This window comes from Myotis davidii, unplaced genomic scaffold (genome assembly GCF_000327345.1).
Source record: "Myotis davidii unplaced genomic scaffold, ASM32734v1 scaffold120, whole genome shotgun sequence".
Classification (NCBI taxonomy): Eukaryota; Metazoa; Chordata; class Mammalia; order Chiroptera; family Vespertilionidae; genus Myotis; species Myotis davidii.
The window spans coordinates 2,353,834-2,359,686 of record NW_006294778.1 but is presented as its reverse complement, the minus strand read 5'-3'; positions in this window follow the sequence as shown (position 1 = coordinate 2,359,686).

Sequence of the window (5,853 nt, the reverse complement as noted above, 5' to 3'; positions counted from 1 at the left end):
GGGGTGGGGGGCAGTTGGGGAGTGATGATAAAATAGGAACTTTCCAACATACTAAGAGTTTATTACCCACTAAATGTATTCTTTAACAAGAAGAAAGCTGTGAGATTCAAGGCACAATGGTGAACACAAATTAATAAATGTGGGATAAATTTAATTAACTGTAGATTATGCAAATCATTAACTTTTGTATATAGAATAGTGAAATAAATTATAGGAATCAATATTAGGTAGGGGTTATGTTCAATGGGTAATTAAAGCCCATGTTAGATTCTTGTTTTGTTTGTGACTTCAGGCTTTTTGTAGGAAGATTAATTAAGTATATTTGCTAAAACTTCAAGGGCAACTATTAGAAGAACAGAAATACAGCGAGCACAGAGGGAGGTGAATGAATATAGGCAGCCTTATCAATTCAGCAGAAACCAGGAAAGATGATAAAGCAGAAAAAGAGAGGGTAAATAAAGCACAAAAATAGATGTCCAAAATACATTTAAATGTGCTATTTATCAGATTAAATAGGTTGTATTAATGTTCTAAGGCTGCCATAACAAATTACCACAAACTTGGTAGCTTAATACAACTAAAATTTTATTCTCTCAGTGTTCTGGGGGCCAGAAGTCCAAAAATCAAGTTGTTAGCACAGCCATTCCCCTTCCTTGCATCTTCCAGCTTCTCGTGGCTTCTGGCATTTCTTGGACTGCGGCTACATAACTCCAATCTCTGCCTCCTTCACATGGCCTTCTCTTCTCTGTGTCCCTGCCCTGTGTGTCTCTGATAAGGACACTTGTTATTGGATAATCCAGGATGATCTCATCTCGAGATCCTTCATATCTGCAATGAGCTTTTGTCCAATGAAGTCACATTCACAGGGTCAGGAAATGGACCTGTCTTTTTAGACTTCACCATTTAACTCACTACACAGGTTAACATACCTATTATAACAAAAAAGAGAAACTAGAAATTGGATTTTTAAAGTTCAGCTATATGCCAATTATGAATGATATATCTAAAGGTAAATCATATATAATGACTGAAAATCAAGGAAAGGGAAATTACATAACAAGGAAATGCTAAAAAAAATTGATATAGCAATATTAAGGCAGACACCTTATAACTTTCATTTTCATTCTATTGTCAGTGTCTTTGATGAATAGTTTTTAATATTATAAAGGCAAAATTTTATCAATATTTTCTTTCCTAGTTAACACTTTTTGTGTCTTGTTTAAAACATTTGTATCTACCCCAGATTACAATAATATTCACTTACAGTTTCTGTCAAATCTTATAAAGCTTTGCTTTTGACATGTAAGTTTGGTATCCAAGTTAAAATTATTTGTATGGTGTGAGGTAGGGATCTATTTCATTTTTTCAATATGAACAGTTTTTTAAGATCCACTTATGGAATAATACCTCTTTTCACCACTGATCTGTTGTGTTAGATAGGTAAGTCTGTTTCTGGGATCTCTATTCTATGTTTAAATTGTTTATCTCTGTTACTATACCATGGTATCTTTATTTTATTTTATTTTATTTTATTGTTTAAAGTATTACAGATAGTAGTACATATGTCTCCTTCCCCCACCCCCATTGACCTTCCTCCGGCCTCCCCCTATACTATGTTATCTTGATGACTATAGTTTCATTATAAATTCTAATAGTTGGTAGGACACATCTCTCCTTACTTTTTTTCTGTAGAAGATATTGACTTCTATATAAGTCAAGAGACAATAAAGATCTAAATAAAGAAATCTATTATGTTCTTGAATAGGAAGATAATAACATAAACATGCCAGTTTTCTATAGATTCAGTGAAATTCCAGTCACAATTCTAACAAGATGTTCATGAAACTTGATAATCCAATTTTAAAAATGCATGTTCTCTTTGACCTCTCAATTTTATGTCTGCTTATATAACCTACATATACTTGCACATGTAAGCAAAATGAATACACAAAGAAATTCACTGCAGCATTGTTTGTACTAGAAAGAAAAGATTAGAAACAATCTAATATCAACAAATATGGAATTGATTAAACTGCAGAACATCCATATGAAGAAATATTATTTAAAAAATTTTAAAGACCAAGGCAGCTCCATGTACATAAAATCTCATGAGCTCCAACATACATGAGATGAAAATGAAAGCATACTAATAATTTAAATAGGCTTTTAAATTTTTAATTATCATTAGTGTTACATATATTTATCGAACATTTATTATAAGACAGACAGTCTTTTTAGTGACACAGTGGGACTGAGATGGTTTTACCCTGATGGAGTGTTGAGAGGCGGCATCATCGGTCATCTACCATTGCCAGAGAGCAGAGTGGTGCAAAGGAGGCAACACACACCAATATGTAACTCGGAGAATTCAACCCTGTATTCAGGAAAAGGAGGACAAGCAGGAAGACACCATGCAAATAGTGTGGGCACTCCTATTCACCATCCCACTCTATGAGTACAGACAGGATCATGGGAGAGAGACCCATGAGGGAGATCAACATTGAAATAGTACTAATTGGAAGACATTGACCAAGTGTCCCAAAGGAAAAGAACAGGATATGATGAAAGTCGTTGACATAAGACATTATTTATCTGGAGCCTTTTGTTTGCAAGTAGCAAAAACCAAATTCAAACTGCCTTAATCAAAAAAAGTGAATTTACTGGCTCTCATAACTGAAAAATTCTAGAGAAGATTGAACATCAGGCATGGTTGGGCCTACTCAAAACGCATCATTTGGACTTTCTCCCTTCATTTCTTGCTGTGCTTCATCTGTGCAGGACCCAGTCAGGCAGGCTCTCTTCAATGGCCTCCACATATCCAGCATTTCACCCTTCCTGTTTAAGCTCTCATTTGCAAGAATTCTAGCAAAAGCCCAGACTATGTGTGGGCTACATGTCCACCCCCTGGAATGGGAAGGGGGTCAGTTCCATATACTCCAACCACGTAGGCTGAAGTAGATGGTATCAAAGAAAAATGGTGCTGTTTCTAATAGAATGAATGTGATAGATAGATGCTGAACAGGCAAAACCTACAGATGTCTACAATTGGGGCTTAACTTAGTTAAAACACACACACACACACACACACACACACACACACACACACACACAAAACCCTGGAATGGCAATTTTTTGGAATGTAAAATTTAAGATGAGGATTTAGAAAAACTCTACCAAATATAAAAATATTTGCCACTCTTCTGAATAAAGGTTCTTGTTGTTAGCATAGCGAAGCTGCCTTTGATTGCTTCTATCCTTATGTAACAGTAGGGAAGGGTCCCCTAAATTAGAAAGTGGTAGAGGAGGAGGCATGATACCCTTGTGCTTTATTTTGCCTTTACCTTGCATCTATCAATGCCTTAGTCTTGTTATATTTTAGCACTTGGTCTAGTTGCTTGTAGTGGGGAATAGATAAGTATTTGACAACCAGTGATGAATAAAATATAATGTGTAAAAGTATATTTTATCACCAGATTTGCTAAACTGTATTGTTGAAATGAACTGCTTTGTCTTCACTACACTTGCCATTCTTTTTTCTGGACTCCCTGGTCTTCCACCCCTTGATCTTGCATCCTGTTTCCTAATAACCACTTCAGGCCATTCATGTTGTGGTGACTCGTTTCAGCTCTGTGTTAGAGATTCCTCATTCTTCCATAGAGGTTGGACTCTCAGTTTTTATTCAGGTACATGGATGCTCAGTTTACAAACTTTATTTTCCCAGGCTTTCTTGTAGCTGTCATGTGCCTTAGTTTTGGATAATGGGAAGTACACAGAGGTATCCTATGACAATTTCCAGGAAATTCCTGTGGTTGCTAGCCCTCAAAGACTTCTCCCAACAACCAATCCCTCCCCTCAATGTGCATGCCACTCTTCACATCAAGAAGTGGAGTATGTCCACCACCACTCCTGTCCTGGGCTGGCCCTGTGACTGCTTTGACCAATAGAATGCAGCCGGAGAGACATTCAGGGACTTTCAAGCTCAGGTCTTAAGAGGACCGGAGCTTTTATTTTATTCTTGGGATACTTAAGCCTGGAATGGGCCTTTATGAACACAGCTTCCATGCTGTGAGGGAGCCCAAGCAGCTGTGAGGAGAAACCCTAATGAAGGAGAAGTGAGGCTTCAGGCAATGACCCCAACTGAGCTCTGAGCTAACAGCCCATGCCAGTTTGCCAACCATGTGGTTGAGGTCATTTTAGATCTATCAACTGTCCCAGAATGCTGGCCAATACCTTGTAACGCAGAAGAACTATGCATTCTACTCACAGAATCATGACATATAATAAATTACTGTTGTGTTATGCCATTAAGTTTTAGGGTGGTTTACTACGCTACAGTAGAGGAAAAAAACATGTACCTTAAAATATAGTTATCATATGCTCTTTGCCCCTTCCACCCCCCTCCCCCTTTTCTCCTTCCTGTTGTCTGCAATATATACATGATAAATGGAGTGGAAGCAAACATCTGAACTATGAGGTAATCTTAGGAATACAGGTCACACAAGAGAAAAATAACTTGAAGTATCTTTACTTCATATATACATAAAAGAAACAAACTTCTATCTTGAATAAGCCAGTTATTTTGGGTCTCTTATTCAAGTTGAACCTAATTCTAACTTACTGACTCATTCTCAGGGACCACTCAAATGGTAACTTTTGCACCTCCCCTCGGTTTCTTCAGTTTACTTGTCCTGTTTTTAAATTAGTTTTTGTTTTATTAAAGAAACACTTACACTAGTATAGTTTTAAAATCCAAGCCATTTGGAAGTCTAGTTCCTGCCAAGACGAAGGATCAGCTTAGCCTCGCTAATTCCTTCCTCCAAATTCTACCTCGTAAATGCCACAAAAATCAGAAGGAAGTTGTGTGGAACTAGGATAAACTCATAAAAAAATCTCTGATATAGCCCTAGCCGGTTTGGCTCAGTGGATAGAGCGTCAGCCTGCGGACTGAAGGGTCCCAGGTTCAATTCCAGTCAAGGACATGTACCTCGGTTGCAGGCTCCTGGCCCTGGTAGGGGGCGTGCAGGAGGCAACCAATGGATCTAAACAAACATTTTATTGAAGTTTGGAATACATTCAGAAAAATGCATAAAATCATAGTGCACACAGAAAATCAATGGATTTTCACCCTGTCACCAGCCCCTAGATAGCACTATTTTAAAGCTGGAATGTTACCCCTACATAACACTCATCATAGAGACAAACTATACAATCTAATTATGTATTTTATATATTAGCTACCTCCCTTCACCCCAATTTAAGCTCCAGAAGGGCCAAAAGTTCTTTTTTTATTTTAGTCCATTTTGTTCACTGCTGCATCCCCAGCTCCTAGAATAGTGCGGGGCAATATAGTAGGTGTGCAAGAAAAAATTGCTGACGAATGAATAAGTGCTTATGTTCATCTCTTGAAGCTCCCAGGTGCTGAGGCACAGAGGTGGCTGAGAACTGCTGCCCTCCCAGGTTAGATAGCTCCGGGCAGGGGCCGGGTGCCCCCAGCCCAGCCAGCGTCCTGAGCCCTGCAGGGCAGCACCCCACGCTTCATTCGCCCTATTGCTCCGAAAGGGAAACTGAGGCTGCGGGCGGTAGACCCAGCCGCTCAGATCCGACTCCAAATCCCGCGGTCTGTGCCGTCACGCACACCGACACCACGACCACATGCGGCTGTGGCACCGGCGCCTGCGGTTGCCAAAGGTTTTCATGGACCCCTTCTCTTCACCAACCGTCGCAGCCGGAAACAAGGCGCCTGTCCCGGCAGAAACACGGGCGATGAACCCGGCGGCGGCCGGAGCAAGAGGAGACCCTCCCGGAGCGTCAGCCACAGGCACCCCGAGGCGGCGACACTGAGCGGAGCCCCGC